The sequence below is a fragment of the Arachis stenosperma genome, chromosome 3 (assembly GCF_014773155.1).
Source record: "Arachis stenosperma cultivar V10309 chromosome 3, arast.V10309.gnm1.PFL2, whole genome shotgun sequence".
NCBI classification, from domain to species: domain Eukaryota; kingdom Viridiplantae; phylum Streptophyta; class Magnoliopsida; order Fabales; family Fabaceae; genus Arachis; species Arachis stenosperma.
Window position 1 is genome coordinate 96,018,545 of NC_080379.1, and position 17,413 is coordinate 96,035,957.

The window sequence follows — 17,413 nt, forward strand, 5'->3', positions numbered from 1 at the left end:
GCGTTTAACGCCAGAAATGGCTCAAAACGTGATTTTGAATGCCATTTGGTGCAGGGATGACTTTTCCTTGACACCACAGGATCTGTGGACCCCACAGGATCCCCACCACTCTCTCTCTCTTCTTCACCCATTCACTAATCACCTCAACTCCTCTTCCCCAAAAACCCTTCACCTATCAAATCCCTTCTTCCTCTTCACCACTCACATCCATCCTTCATAAAACCCCACCTACCTCACCATTCAAATTCAAACCACTTTCCCACCCAAACCCACCTTCACTTGACCGAACCATGACCCCCCTCTCCTATATATACCCTTCTTCACTCCTTCCTTTTCACACAACCTAAACACCACTTCTCCCCCTCTTTGGCCGAACACAAAGCCATCCCCCTCTTCCTCATTTCTTCTTCTTCTACTCTCTTCTTTCTTCTTTTGCTCGAGGACGAGCAAACCTTTTAAGTTTGGTGTGGTAAAAGCATTGCTTTTTGTTTTTCTATAACCATTTATGGCATCCAAGGCCGGAGAAACCTCTAGAAAGAGGAAAGGGAAGGCAAAAGCTTCCACCTCCGAGTCATGGGAGATGGAAAGATTCATCTCAAGGGTGCATCAAGACCACTTCTATGAAGTTGTGGCCTTGAAGAAGGTGATCCCCGAGGTCCCTTTTTCACTCAAAAAGGGTGAATATCCGGAGATTCGACATGAGATCCGAAGAAGAGGTTGGGAAGTTCTTACCAACCCCATTCAACAAGTCAGAATCTTGATGGTTCAAGAGTTCTATGCCAATGCATGGATCACCAAGAACCATGATCAAAGTGTGAACCCGAATCCAAAGAATTATCTTACTATGGTTCGGGGGAAATACTTGGATTTTAGTCCGGAAAGTGTAAGGTTGGCATTCAATTTGCCTATGATGCAAGGAGATGAACACCCTTACACTAGAAGGGTCAACTTTGATCAAAAGGTTGGACCAAGTCCTCATAGATATCTGTGAAGAGGACGCCCAATGGAAGAGAAATTCAAGAGGGAAGCCGGTTCAACTGAGAAGGCATGACCTCAAGCCCATCACTAAGAAAAGGATGGAGCAAACAAGAGACCCCTCTCATCATGAGAGAGGAGCAACAAAGACAAGGAAGAGACATTGAGGAGCTCAAGCACTCCATAGGATCTTCAAGAGGAAGAACAAGCCGCCATCACTAAGGTGGACCCGTTCTTTAATTTCCTTGCTCTTTTGTTTTTCGAATTTCTATGCTTATGTTTATCTATGTTTGTGTCTTATGATCATTAGTGTCTTAGTGTCTATGCCTTAAAGTTATGAATGTCCTATGAATCCATCACCTTTCTTAAAAGAAAACTGTTTTTATTACAAAAGAACAAGAAGTACAGGATTTCGAATTCATCTTTAAAACTAGCTTAATTAGTTTGATGTGGTGACAATACTTTTTGTTTTCTGAATGTATGATTGAACAGTGCATATGTCTTTTGAATTTGTTGTTCATGAATGTTAAAATTGTTGGCTCTTGAAAGAATGATGAAAAAGGAGACATGTTACTGAGGATCTGAAAAATCATAAACATGATTCTTGAAGCAAGAAAAAGCAGTGAATACAAAAAAAAAAGAAGGAGAAAAACGAAAAAAAAAAAAGAAAAAAAAAAGAAAGAAATAAAGTTGTGATCCAAGGCAAAAAGAGTGTGCTTAAGAACCCTGGACACCTCTAATTGGGGACTCTAGCAAAGCTGAGTCACAATCTGAAAAGGTTCACCCAATTATGTGTCTGTGGCATGTATGTATCCGGTGGTAATACTGGAAGACAGAGTGCTTTGGGCCACGGCCAAGACTCAATAAGTAGCTGTGTTCAAGAATCATCATAGTTAACTAGGAGAATCAATAACACTATCTGGATTCTGAGTTCCTAAAGTAGCCAATCATTCTGAATTTCAAAGGATAAAGTGAGATGCCAAAACTGTTTGGAGGCAAAAAGCTACTAGTCCGCTCATCTAATTTGGAGCTAAGTTTCATTGATAATTTGGAGTCTATAGTATATTCTCTTCTTTTTATCTTATTTGATTTTCAGTTGCTTGGGGACAAGCAACAATTTAAGTTTGGTGTTGTGATGAGCGGATAATTTGTACCCTTTTTGGCATTGTTTTTAGTATGTTTTTAGTAGTTTTAGTTAAGTTCTTAGTATATTTTTATTAGTTTTAAGTTAAAATTCACTTTTCTGGACTTTACTATGAGTTTGTGTGTTTTTCTGTGATTTCAGGTATTTTCTGGCTGAAATTGAGGGACCTGAGCAAAAATCTGATCCAGAGACTGAAAAGGACTGCAGATGCTGTTGGATTCTGACCTCCCTGCACTCGAAGTGGATTTTCTGGAGCTACAGAAGCCCAATTGGCGCGCTCTCAACAGCGTTGGAAAGTAGACATCCTGGGCTTTCCAGCAATATATGATAGTCCATACTTTGCCCAAGATTTGATGGCCCAAACCGGCGTTCAAAGTCACCCTCAAAAATTCCAGCGTTAAACGCCGGAACTGGCACCTAAATGGGAGTTAAACGCCCAAACTGGCATAAAAGCTGGCGTTTAACTCCAAGAAGAGTCTCTACACGAAATTGCTTCATTGCTCAGCCCAAGCACACACCAAGTGGGCCGGAAGTGGATTTTTATGTCATTTACTCATCTCTGTACACCCTAGGCTACTAGTTTTCTATAAGTAGGACCTTTTGCTATTGTATTAGATATCTTTTGATCACTTTAGATCTCTAGATCATCTTTTAATCATACTTTGATGATTAAACCCTCTTTGGGGGAGGCTGGCCATTCGGCCATGCCTAGACCTTGTTCTTATGTATTTTCAACGGTGGAGTTTCTACACACCATAGATTAAGGTGTGGAGCTCTGCTGTACCTCGAGTATTAATGCAATTACTATTGTTCTTCTATTCAATTCCGCTTGTTCTTTGTCCAAGATATCACTTGTTCTTCAACTTGATGAATGTGATGATCCGTGACACTCATCATCATTCTTACCTATGAACAAGGTGACTGACAACCACTTTGTTCTACAAGCAATCAAGGCTCTAGTGAATATCTCTTGGATTCCTGATACACGATGCATGGTTGATCGCCTGACAACCGAGTGCTCGCCTGACAAACGAGCCGGCCATTCCGTGAGATCAGAATCTTCGTGGTATAAGCAAGAACTGATGGCGGCATTCAAGAGAATCCGGAAGGTCTAACCTTGTCTGTGGTATTCTGAGTAGGATTCAATGATTGAATGACTGTGACGTGCTTCAAACTCCTAGCAGGTGGGGCGTTAGTGACAGACGCAAAAGAATCACTGGATTCTATTCCGGCCTGACCGAGAACCGACAGCTGATTAGCCATATGCTGTGACAGAGCATAGGAACATTTTCACTGAGAGGATGGGAGGTAGCCACTGACAACGGTGAAACCCTTGCATAAGCTTGCCATGGAAAGGAGTAAGAAGGATTGGATGAAGACAGTAGGAAAGCAGAGAGACGGAAGGGAAGGCATCTTCATACGCTTATCTGAAGTTCCTACCAATGAATTACATAAGTACCTCTATCTTTATCTTTATGCTTTATTCGTATATCACTATACCCATTTGAGTCTGCCTGACTAAGATTTACAAGGTGACCATAGCTTGCTTCATACCAACAATCTCCGTGGGATTGACCCTTACTCGCGTAAGGTTTATTACTTGGACGACCCAGTGCACTTGCTAGTTAGTTGTGCAAAGTTGTGTAGTGAATCACAATTTCGCGCACCAGCTAGCCTATGAACGTTTGAAGCAAAAACTTTCCTCTGCACCTATCATTGCCCCACCTGATTGGAACTTACCTTTTGAACTGATGTGTGATGCATCAGACCTTGCTATTGGGGCAGTGTTAGGACAAAGGAAAGACAATTTGGTACATGTGATTTATTATGCCAGTAAAGTCTTGAATGACAACCAAAGGAATTACACAACCACTGAAAAAGAACTCTTGGCAATAGTCTTTGCATTTGACAAATTTAGATCCTATCTCATTGGATCTAAAGTCATTGTCTTCACTGATCATTCAGCTTTAAAATACTTACTTGCTAAACAAGAATCCAAACCAAGACTTATTAGATGGGTTCTTTTGTTGCAGGAATTTGACATTGAAATCAAAGACAAGAAGGGTGTAGAGAACAAGGTGGCAGACCATCTATCAAGGATACCATGTGAAGAAGGAAGCACACAAAGCACACATATAAATGAGTGCTTTCCTGATGAACAACTCATGGTAATTCACAAAGCACCCTGGTTTGCAGACATAGCAAACTTCAAGGCCACCGGGAGTTTGCCGTTGGAATTTAACAAGCATCAAAGGAAGAAATTGATAAATGATGCCAAATACTTCATCTGGGACGAACCATACTTGTTCAAGAAATGTTCTGATGGCATACTCAGAAGATGCATATCAGAGGAAGAAGGAAGGGAAGTCTTATGGGACTGCCATGGCTCCACTTATGGAGGACATTTTGCAGGAGAAAGAACAGCAGCTAAGGTGTTGCAGTGTGGTTTTTATTGGCCCACTATCTTCAAAGATGCAAAGGAACTAATGAAGCACTGCCATGAATGCCAGAAAGCGGGGAACCTGCCAAGAAGAAATGAAATGCCACAACAATTCATTCTGGAACTTGAATTATTTGATGTATGGGGGATAGATTTCATGGGACCCTTTCCCACCTCATACTCAAATAATTACATTCTTGTGGCAGTAGACTATGTCTCCAAATGGGTTGAAGCAATAGCAACTCCAACCAATGATAATAAGGTAGTCATGAACTTCCTCAGAAAACACATTTTTTGCCGTTTTGGGGATCAAAGAGCAATCATCAGTGATGGAGGAAGCCACTTCTGCAACAAACCATTAGAGGCATTGCTTCTAAAATATGGAGTCAAACACAAGGTGGCCACACCATACCATCCACAGACAAGTGGGCAAGCCGAAATATCTAATAGGGAACTCAAAAGAATCCTGGAAAAGACTGTGGGAATTTCAAGGAAGGACTGGTCGATTAAGCTAGATGATGCTCTTTGGGCATATAGGACAGCTTTCAAAACACCAATTGGAATGTCTCCTTACCAACTAGTATATGGAAAAGCTTGCCATTTGCCACTGGAGTTGGAGCACAAGGCATTCTGGGCCTTGAAACTTTTGAACTTGGACAGCAAAGCTGCTGGAGAAAGAAGGATGTTGCAAATTCAAGAGTTGGAAGAATTCAGAGCTGAAGCTTATGAGAATGCCAAAATTTACAAAGAAAGAGCAAAGAAGAAGCATGACAGCAACATAGCCCCAAAAAAATTTGAAGAGGGACAAAAAGTATTGCTCTACAATTCTAGGCTGAAGCTATTTCCAGGGAAGCTAAAATCAAGGTGGTCTGGACCATTCCTTGTCACCAAGGTCTCCCAATATGGACAAGTAGAAATCATGGAAGAAAAGTCACAACGAACCTTCACTGTGAATGGTCAAAGACTCAAACATTACTTGGGAAATGTGGAGGAGAAGGACAAGGTTAAATATCACCTCAACTGAGGAAGCTGACCGTCAAGCTAGTGACGTTAAAGAAGCGCTTGTTGGGAGGCAACCCAACCTGAGGTAATACTCCTTTGCTGTTTCTTTTATTTGTTTCAATAAAAAGGTGAAGTAGTTTCTGTGCATTGCAAAGAATTAAGTTTGGTGTTTCACACCAAACAATGAATTCGTGGATCAATAATTCAAAGGGGAATGTGTGACTCTAAGTTTGGTGTTCCACCATACAGATCAACTGAACACAACAACCTTTGAATTATATGAAAGGAACAACCATTCTAAGCAATCACGGAAATGCTTAAAATCCTTAGCAGCAACTCCATTCCAAGGAGAATTCAAGGATTCAAAGAGCAGAGGAGTAAGTAGGAGACTAAGTTTGGTGTTCACACACCAACTTAAGACTCAGACACTTGCCCATACATAGTTGAGCTAACCACTCAAGTGCTTGAGAAGCAAGCAACTTCATCACTCTTTGCAGGAAAGGAAACAAGGATCTTAGAAAGAACATGAAGCAACAACTAGGAGAAGAAGGAGAAATCAAATTGTTTCCTGGCAACAAAGAGAAAACAAGAAATTTCACAAGGTGGTGTTGTTCCTTGACCATTCTTTAAAAGGCAAACAAAAGCATGCTTGTTCTGGTTTAAACTGTAATTGTTGAATCTTTCTGGAATGTGAAGTTTTTAGTATGAGTGTTGGTTTACTGCTTTGAATAAAGTGAATGCCTAGATGTTTGGATATAACTTCACCTTCTTAAACAAATGCTTGCCATGCTTGTTCTGTTTCCAAAATAAAAGAAAAGTTTGAACAAAAGTAACTTGGCTCAATTAGTGACAAATCAAGTAGAATTAAGTGGTGGTATGCATGCTTGATTGTTAGTCAGATCACTGGAAATTGAGTGTAGAATTATCATTTTTGTGTAGAAGTTTGAATACTGTCTATGGATCTTGATGAAAAAATGTCTTTGGCCATGAAAAAGAAAGAAAAAGAAGAAGAAAAAGCCACTGAAAAAGGGCAACCAAAAAGCAAAAAAATTGAGAAAATAAGCTAGGCACCAATGGTTTGAACTTCTGAGACAAATGCCTGTGGTGTTTATGTATTAAGGATATGCTTGGATGAATAGGTTCTGAGGAGTGTTTCAACACTTGGTAACTTGGGTTAACTAACCCGGGATTATCAACCAAAAGTCCATTATCAAGAGCAACCTAAATACAAAATTTAGTCACACAAAGAGGTGCTGGGCATCAATGTCTCAAGAAGAAATGTGAACTAAAATGCCTGTAGTGGATATGTGTAGTGCACTGATAAGAAAAAGAAAATGCCAAAGGCTTGTGCAACACATGACACTGAGCAAACAAGGAGCAAAGGAGCTCTAAGAAAAAGAAAAACAAAGAAGGGAAAAGTGCCAAGGACATAAGAATAACAAGAGGCCATAGCAGTGTTTGATGGATGCAATGAAAAAGTGATAATCTTACCTGATAAGAATGAAAAAGTGATGCTGCAACTTTCTGCATAAAACCCTTCTGATGAACTTCAAATGCTTGCTAATATAGCCAATGTAATTGCTTTCTGTTTCATACTTTCTTCTCAAATAACTCAGGACTTGCTTAGGGACAAGCAAGTATTAAGTTTGGTGTTGTGATGCCAAGGCATCTTAGGCTAGTTTCACTAGCATTTTTCTGTTAGTTTTAGTTGTTTTATGCATTTTCTTGAGCTTAAAGTAACCAAGAATGGTTAAATGAATAACAAAGCAATAAACCATCCAAACAGTATGATTTTGATGCAAATTTCATGAGTTTTTAGATATATTACTTGAATGCTATGAATGAAATATTTCTCATGAAATTTTGCAAGACTTTGATGCAGTTGTTTGGATGATTTCAGGGAAGAAGAGGCTAGGCAAGGAAGCAACAAAATCAATAAAGGAAGCTTGAATATCAAAAGTGGCGTTTAACCTCCAGTTTAACCTTAAACTGGAAGTTAAACGCCAGAATTGAAAGCACCAGGGAGCCATTTCCACGTTTAAGCTCCAGTTTAACCTTAAACTGGAGCTTAAACGTGTTCGACATTCTCCTCCAGGGTTGCGTTTTGCAATTCCACGTTTAAGCTCCAGTTTAAGCTTAAACTGGAGCTTAAACGTGTTCGACCCAATTTTCCTCCAGGGGTTGCTTTCCTCATTTCCACGTTTAAGGTCCAGTTTAAGCTTAAACTGGAGCTTAAACGTGTTCGACATTTCACACTCCAGGATTGCTTTCTTCCATTCCCACGTTTAAGCTTCAGTTTAACCTTAAACTGAAGCTTAAACGTGTTCGACAATTTTACCTCCTGGAAGTGTCCAACGTTTAAGTTGCAGTTTAAGCTTAAACTGCAACTTAAACGCCACTAATTGAAAAGGTTTCTGGGCCAAGAATATTGCAGTTTAAGTTAGCATTTGAGCACAAATATTAACTTAAATATACTCTGGTATGAAACCCAATTGAATATCATGGTTTATGGGATTGGGCCTGAAGAATTGAGGAGTCTGGAATTTCAATTTGTTGAGTCATGTGTCATTACTTGATTAGCACTAAGTTGGCTCAATGAATGTTGCAGAATTGGATCAGCAGCCTCATCAGGATTATGGATCATAAACCCAAAGCAAAAGGAAATCAGGGAAAGGCCTCAAAGCCCAAGAAACACAACAGAAGCTCAATTTAGAAAGTGTATAAATAGGATAGAATTTAAGTTAGGGAGATTTTTTTTACACACGGGGAACTTTTGGATCAATTTTCTAGTTTTCATCTTTTGGAATTGAATTCAGAGCTATAACTCACTAAACCCCTTTCATTGGGTTAGGGAGCTCTATTGTAATTCAATGAATCAGTTTTTATCTTCTTCTTCAATCTTTTCTCTTGAATTTTGTTAGAAAGCTTCTCGATCTAATTCCAATGGTTAGTTGTCTTGGGAAAGAAATTATCCATAATTGGAATCCTTCGGAACCTTGGGAAAGGAATGGAGGATTCATGCTAGAGAAGCTTTCTCACAGTGAATTGGATTGGGGTTTGGATGGATATTGTGACATGTAATCCTACTAAATTGTGGTTCATAAAACTGTGTGGTATAATCAGAGATCAAGCATTATCTCTTCTTATGAACATTTAAACCAAGGGATTGGGAATTTGTTTGTTTTTAGAGAGAATTGGTGAACCAAGGGATTGGGATCCAATCATATAAGATTGCCAAGCAAAATTCAATGAATGCATTGGTTGAGGAAGGGATAAAAATGTTTTAATTCGGAGATCTCAATATCTCCTGAAACCCAATGAATTTCCCATTTCTGATCTACCACTTTCTCTTTACATTCTGCAATTAAATTCATGCAATCACCCAGATCCCCTTTTAATTCCAGCAATTTAGCTTCTCGCTCTTTAATTCATGCAATTTAAGATTCTGCACTTTTAATTTCTTGCCATTTACGTTTCCCGCCAATTTTACATTCCGCAATTCTCATCTAAATCTTGATCCCGCTCAACTAGAACACACTTCTAATCCAAATTGCTCACTCAACCAATCCTTGTGGGATTCGACCTCACTCTATTGTGAGTTTTTACTTGACGATAACCGGTGCACTTGCCGGAAGGAATTTTTGCCGATCGTGCAATTTCCTAAAATCGTAGCTATCAAGTTTATAGCAACATCATATATATCTTAGTTTATTTTGAGCTTTATTTCTAGTATTGCATTTTGATTTTAGTTGATATATATTGCATTTTATTTTAGTGGGTATAAATGCTTTGGATAATGGATGTGATCGGATGTTGTGACTACTAGTTAGCACCTAGTTCAATTTTTTCTAAATGTTCATAATGATTTTGTATAGTGGAAAGTAGAAAAAAGAGCTAGGAATTTTGGCTTTGCATCCAACACATACATATATACATATATAGAAAATAATTTTGGTAAAAACAATAAAAAAACTCCAAGGAATATTTTTAAGGGCATTCCATTGATTTGATTCGAAAAAATGCTTTTAAACTTGCTTGAATTATTTTGTGGAATATAGAAAAGAGTTAGAACAAGACACCAAGTGAGATTTGAGCTTCTAATATGTGGTTGCATATCTTTAACCACAATCTTCATTCTTGTGTGTGCTATGCTCCTTTTATGATTGTGATTTTGGATTTGCTTGATTCTTTATTTCCAATATTTGATGTTTTGAATGTATTTATCATGATTGAGACCATTTTTAATATAAACTCACTAACCCATATGGCTATACCCTTACTTCTACCATTTTAAGCCACTTTTGAGCCTCTTAATTCCCTTTTGTTCTATTTGTTACCACATCACTAATCCTAAATAAAAAAAATCATTAATGTCCATGAATTGTATCTTTGACTAGCTTAGGTTGAGGCGTGTGTATCATCCAAGTGTGGAGAAATTGTAGAAAAAAATTGGTAGTGAATAAAAAGAGCATTTTGGGTATTCATTGAAAAATCTTAGAAAATTGGGTCCACATTCATGTTTATATTGCTTTAACTATATACATGTTTTTTAGAGAAAAAGAAAAGAAAAACAAATAAAAAAATTGAGAAAATTACAAAAAAGGGATAAAGGTAGCCCCAAAGAAAAGAAAAATGAATAAGAAATGCATATACGGATTAGAAGATAACCAATGCATGAATCTGTGTAAAAAGGAAGTGATGGAGAAAAGAAAAATGAATAAGAAATGCATATACGGATTAGAAGATAACCAATGCATGAATCTGTGTAAAAAGGAAGTGATGGATAGTTAGGTTGCATTTTTGGTGATTAGGTTGATATACGTTGTGTGGATACTTAAACTAATCAAAGATTCAATCTCTTAGTCTACTTGACCATATTAATCCTACCTTAACCCTAGCCCCATTACAACCCTCTAAAGACCTCATGATATTTACATTCATGCATCAAATACTTGTTGATTGTTAGATGAAGAGCCAATCCTAGAAAGCATGATTAGAAGATAATTGAGTGATTAAACCCTAAACACTGAGCGATTAGAGTGTATACACATCCAGTGAGGGGTTCGATTGCTCAATTTCATGTCTCCACCTCTTGTTTTGTGCTATTTTGCAAGTTGCTTCATTTTGAACTTGAATCAAATCTTTAGATTGTGATTGCATTGCAATATTTCTTTCTTTAGCCCTATATGTTAATATGTTTGCTTGGAAATGTGTTTGTTTGGTTTTACCAAATCAATAGGATATTGTACTATAGATAGAAGTAGATAGCATTAGTATAGTTGCATGCATACAAATAGTTTCATTTAATAAGTTGTTTACCTCTTTGATCATTGACAAACCCCATTTTGAGGGTTTATCTTGTGCTAATGTCAAAGGGGTTTATCAATGATTTCACACATTTTCTGCATGAAAATATAAGGATTTGCATTCTTTTCCTAGTTTTGCCTCACAAAGGAAAACATGCTTATTTTGCACTAAAATAGACACATTTCTAATCTCTTCTTGATGCCATTCGATGCCGTGACTTGTGTGCTAAGTGGTTTCAGGACATAGAGTAGGAAGGGACAGGAAAAGATAAGGAAGAAGGGTGCAAGGAAAGGAAGCATGGGAATTGAAGCTTTGGAAATTTCCGCATGGGCGCGTGCGCGCACCTGGCGCGTCCGCGCGGATGAAAGCAATGTGAAGCCGAGGCTAAAAGCCAAACCACGAGCCGACTAGAGTAGCGGCTGAGCCAGGATCCTCATGGACGCGTACGCGTACACTCCGCTTCCGCGCATACTCCAGAGCCGCACCCAGGGCGCGTACGCGTACCTTGCGCGTGCGCGCCGATGTTCGAAATGACTTTTTAAAAGTCACGTGACTTAGGCGTGGAGTTGGTTAGAGATCCCAACTTTTGAGGAGTGCTTTGGCGGGAAAAGACTTAAGAGGACCAAGGGGGCAAGGGTAGAGGGGACTGAGTTCATTTTCTAGTTTTTTTGGGAAGATATTTTTTTAGTTAGTTACATTGTTAGAGAGAGAAACTCCAACTTCTCTCTAGGATTCATCAACTTCTCTCAAGTTCTCACTAGGGTCCTTCTTCATCAAAATTCTGGATTTTTACTCATCCCTTGGTGAGATCCATTGCAACTTTCATGTCACCTTATTCATGTAATAGGTTTTCTCTTCCAATTTCAAGAGTAGTTGTAATTGTTGATATTCCTTGGTTCTAGGTTTCAATTCTATGATTTTTGGATTCCATTGATATTTTGAGATTTTGATTCTCATTGTTGTTCCTTGATACTTGTTACTAATTCCTTGTGTTGCTATATTTCTAATTTCACTTTTCTCTTCATTTCACCATGACTTTCCTTTTTGCTCATTACATGTTTGATAAAATGTCAACACTAGCTATGGAGTAGAATTTTCGTGCTTGGCATAGGGTTTGGTCATTGGAAGAAATTGAATAGCTATCTCAATAGTTGATTGAGAGTTAGGGATTGCTAATTGACTTGGAGTGCACTAAAGCTAGATTCCCATAAGGTGAAGCTAGAACTTGTGACTCAAGTTGATTGTTCTCATTTGATTTTCCTCTATACTTAGGGGATGACTAAATGGAGCAAGGCCTAATTGTCATCAACATTGAGTGAACTATAATGATAAAGATTTCTAATGCCAACCCTAAGTCAAGTCCTCTTGATAATTGATTGTTTGTTCTTCATTACTTGCTAAGACCTTCAAAGAACTCAAACAAAGCTTACTAAACCAATAAGATGCACACTTTGGCAATTCCAAGGGAGAACGACTCGGGAGATTAATACTCTCGGATATAGATTGTAGATTTGTTTGATGATGGATTTCGCGTTGGTTTAGACTATACTACGATTAATCACTTGATAAATTCTATACCAACAAAAATTCATTTGTCAATCATTTTCCTTGTTTGTGTTAAGCATGAGGACATGCTATTGTTTAAGTGTGGGAAAATTGATGAATCCATATTTGATGGTAAATTTTGACTTGAATTGAGTGGATTTCATTATATAAACTCACATTTATACACTTAAATAGCATATTTTTGTGATTTCTCTCTAAATTGCACCTAAGTGTGAAAACATGCTATTTTGTGCTTAATTTGATCAATTTAATCCCACTTTTATTCCATTCGATACCGTGATATGTTTTGTTGAGTAATTTCAGGTCAATTAGGCAAGAATGGCTTGGGAAAGTGGAAGAAAAGCATGAAAATGGGAGAACAAAAGAAGAAACAAGGAATATACACACATTGAAGTGTGCGTACGCACAACATTCTGTGCGTATGCATAAGTCTGGGCACATGACTTCATTAAAAAGTCACATGGCTCGCGATTTGAGAGGTCTTTTGGCCTAATTTTGGATGCCTAAAAGCTGAATAGAAGCTCTTTCAAGGGGGAAACATTCCAAGACAACATAGAATGAATTTCATTTTATTTTTTAGCATATTTTGAGTGAGATTTCTAGAGAGAGAGAGAGAGGCTCTCTTCTCTCTCTAGGAATTAGGGTTTAGATTTAGGTTTCTTATTAGTTTAGGATTTGATTCTTGCTTTCATTTAGTTTCATTTACAATTCTTTGTTCTTGCTTCATTGTTAGTTTTCTTTTTATTGTTACTCTCTTTATTTTGATACTCTTTATGTTAATGCACCTTTGCTAATTTGAAGTTTCTTTAATGCAATTTTGATGTTTTATATTTCTTGATGTTTATTTAAGTGATTTCTATTATTTCTTTGCAATTGGTAGTTATAGATTTTTATCATTATTGCAATTTATACTATTTTTTCTTTTATGCATGTTAGGTGTTTGATAAAATGATGCTTTCAATTTTAGTGTAGAATTTTGTGTTTTTAGCTTGGGTTGAGTAATTGAAAACTCTTGAATTGTCAAATTCTTTTGTTGATTGGTGATTGAGGATTACTAATTGACTTGAATTCCACTAAAGCTAATCTTTGATTAGGACTTGTGGACTAGAGTTAATTTTTCTCACTTGACATTCTTTCAATTGTTAGAGGATAGCTAAGTAAGAGCAAAAGACAATTATCATCACAATTGAGGATAATAATGAGGATAGGAATTCCAATTCTCACCTCTTGCCAATACCTTCCTTAGTTGTTAGCTTATTTTTTTGTTATTTACATTTCTCATCTCTTATTACAAAAACTCTAAAATATTTCATAACCAATAATATGCACACTTCCCTTCAATTCCTTGAGAGACGACCTGAGGTTTAAACACTCTCGATTTTTATTGGTTTGTATTGTGACAAACAAATTAAACTTTGATTGAGGGTTGATTGTTGGTTTGGATCTATACTTCGGCGAGATGATATTTTTGTGAAAATTCTGAACCGACAATTTCCCTCTATCAGACAATGTCAATGGCAGCTAGGTCAAGACAAGCTGCATTGGATGAAATACAAGGAAATTACAGGAAGCAATATAAGAGGATAGCTGATTACTACTCAGAGTTGCTATGGGCTAATCCAGGATCAACAGTGAAGCTCAAGGTACAAAGCTCCCCTGATTTCAAGATTAATGTTCAACACTCTTCATTGAACAACTTCTGCATATTTCAAAGAATATGCATATGTCTAGATGCTTGCAAAAAGAGCTTTCTGCACTGTAGGAGGTTTATTGGGTTGGATGACTGTTTTCCCAAGACACCTCAGGGGGAAGCTTTTTACTGCGATAGGGTGAGACCCTAATGATTAAATGCTTCCTATCGTGTATGCCGTTGTCGAGTCACAGACTAAAGACACCTGAAAATGGTTCTCCAGCTGCTAATTGATTATTTTGGGTCTGAGACAATTGGTAGATCAACTTTTATGTCTAATCAGCAGAAGGTAACCAATTATTGTGTTAACTACTATTTCGTGAATCATTTAATTCTGATTAATAACATTGTTAAACACAAATTTTTACCTCTTTTCTTAGGGTCTATTGCCCGTTTTTGATAAAGTCGTCCCAGGTGTAGACCACAGGTTTTGTGTCCATCATCTATACAGCAACTTCAGGAAAAAGTTTTTTGACCTTCACTTGAAGCAATTAATGTAGAGGTGTGCAAAGGCTACACACTGGAAGGAGTAGGAGAGAGAGATGATAGTCATCCAAAGGTGAATGTAGAGGCTCACAGGCATCTGAACGCTATTCCTCCTAGATTTTAAAGCAGGCCCAGGTTTAACTATCATTCTAAATGCAACACTCTTGTAAACAACATGCGTGAAAGCTTTAATGGTGCAATAGTAGATTCTAGAAAAAAGCCTATTGTTACTATGCTAGAAGAAATTAGGATTTATTTGATGAGTAGGTGTGCTGTTAATAGAGAAAGAATTCAAAGGTTTAGGGGTACAATTTTACCTCGAATTAGGAAGAAAATAGAGAGAAAGGGCAGGTCAGCTAGTGAGTAGAGGCCTTATTGGTCTGCTGCACAGACATATGAGGTTGGAAATAGGTTAAACAAATATGATGTTGATTTGTCTGCTCGTGAGTGTTCTTGTAGGAAGTGACAGCTCAGTGGCATTCCATGCACGCATGCCATCAGCTGCATCAACTTTAAAGGTCTTGATATGGATGCATTTGTTGATGACTGCTATAAGAAAGAGGCCTATGTCAGGTGCTATGATTCGGTAATCAACCCTCTAAATGGCCCAGATTTATGGGAGATGACTGAGTTTGATGATGTGATACCACCACCCTATCGGAAGCCTAGCCACAGACCAATGAAAAAGAGAAAGAGAGGACCTAATGAAGCTAAAGATAGAAGCCAGACTTACTTGTCTAGGAGGGGGCAGATTCAGAGGTGCTTAAACTATGGTGAATCAGGTCACAAGAGGGGAGGATGCAGCAAGCCACCCCTCCCTGTAAGTGTATTTACAATATGTATATTAGGGTTTTATTGCAATGGCTGGTTTTAAATGTAATTTGCCTTATTTTTGCTGTATTTCAGGTCCAACCACCTAAGTACTTTGCTATCAAGAAAACCAATAGAGGAAGGAAGAGATCATCTTTACAACCTACTATCCAATCTGCTACTAGAGGGAGGAAGAGGTCCAATCTGCAACAAAAATCATCATTATAGCCCCAACAAGCCACCAGCACAACAGCCACAACCAGGTCCAAGTCATTCCAACCCAAGTCCAAGCCCACACCACCATCATTTAGGCCCAACACACCAGCAGTAGATCCTCTCCATCGAAGGCCCAAGATGAAGCCCATCAGAAGCTCAACACAACCACCATTAGTGCCCAAGGAGAAGGATACATCCAGCTCAAGCCAACAAGTTATCAAGAATGTCTCCCTCAGTTACAACATTGCACTATATGTTTCTCCAAGAAAGTTGAGGCTGATGACAAAACTGCCTCCAAGAGCTTGGGAAAAACTTTAAAATTTTGAAATCCTGATTATGTTATTATGTGCAAAATGTAGGCTATAAGTTGATTATACTCTAAGTTTGCTTAGACTTTATTTTAGTTGAAACTTATTACATGCTGTTTATGCTTATTGTTGTTTAGATAGCAACAGAGTTGCTCTAGGTTTATGGTGACTGAAGTTTCCATCTTCGTTGTCATTTCCTTTAGGGATAATATTTTCTTTTGGGTCCAACGGTCAACTAAGACAACAACGAGACATATGCTTATTAATGAATTTGACATAGTTGTGTTTTAATGTATCTGCTTGTGGTGCTCTCTTATGTTAATTCATATTGCATATTGCATATTATACATTATTAAAGTAGGTCATAGTATACCAATCTCGTTGACACAATTCTTAAGTAACAATTCCAGGCTACCAGATCCAATTTCATTAACAATTTCTTGTTAAATTAAAGCTACACAATTTCACTTACATAATTCTTGACCAACCTACAAAAACCAGACTCATTAAGACAAACTCCGTCTGGCCACAAAAGCAGATTTTCATTAACACAATACATGTCAAGCTACAAAACTCAATTTCATTCAAATAAAAAAGCTCAAGTAACAACACAATCTCATTAAAGCTGATGACAAGTCATCATATACCTATTTTTCAAGCTAATTTCACTTGTTTCACTAGTTTTTATGCACTTTCTTGCATTATAAGTAAGTAATTTAGAGTGGAATTGCATGGTTTATTTGAATCAATCAACCACCCTTTAATTGACACAAAATCATGAAGTTTAAGCTCGAATTAATTGGTTTTTAAATGAATTTTAAGCTTTGTGAATTTTGTGATACTTTGATTGGTTGTCTTGATTACTTATAGGTGAAGAAAAGAAAAAATAAGAAAAGCGTGGCCTAAGAAGCGTAGCTAAAGGAGAAGAAAAAGCGTGGCATCATTGAGAAAGGAAGAAAGTTAGGTTGAGTGAGTGAACCGAGCTTCACAAGGAATAAAAGGAGAAAACAAGACACAAAGCTCAGTTCATTTAGTTAACTGAGCACTAAAAAAAGCAAGGAAAGGACATAAAGCTCAGTTCACTAAGTGAGCTTTATCGGGGGTTCTCCTAAATTAATTCAAAGCGAAATTCCAAGGAGTGAAGCCACAAGGTCTCGAACTCATGACCCAAGGAAAGCAAGGAACGCTCCTTGCAAGGAAAACAAGAGAAAATGGCCAAAAAGCCTTCTCCAAGGTTCGAACAAGGAACCTCACACTACCAAGCTTGCAAGGAAAATAAGCCAAGGTGGGTTGGCTAAGATTCAAACCTGGGAGCTCATGAAAGGCAAGGAGGGAGCTAGGACGCGCACTTGACACACCCAAGGCAAGACATAGAGCTCAGTTCAATTTTTCAACTGAGCTCTATTGAAGAGCAACGTAAACAAGGCTGGACGCGCATAAATTGGGCAACACAAGGCAACATTGGGCGA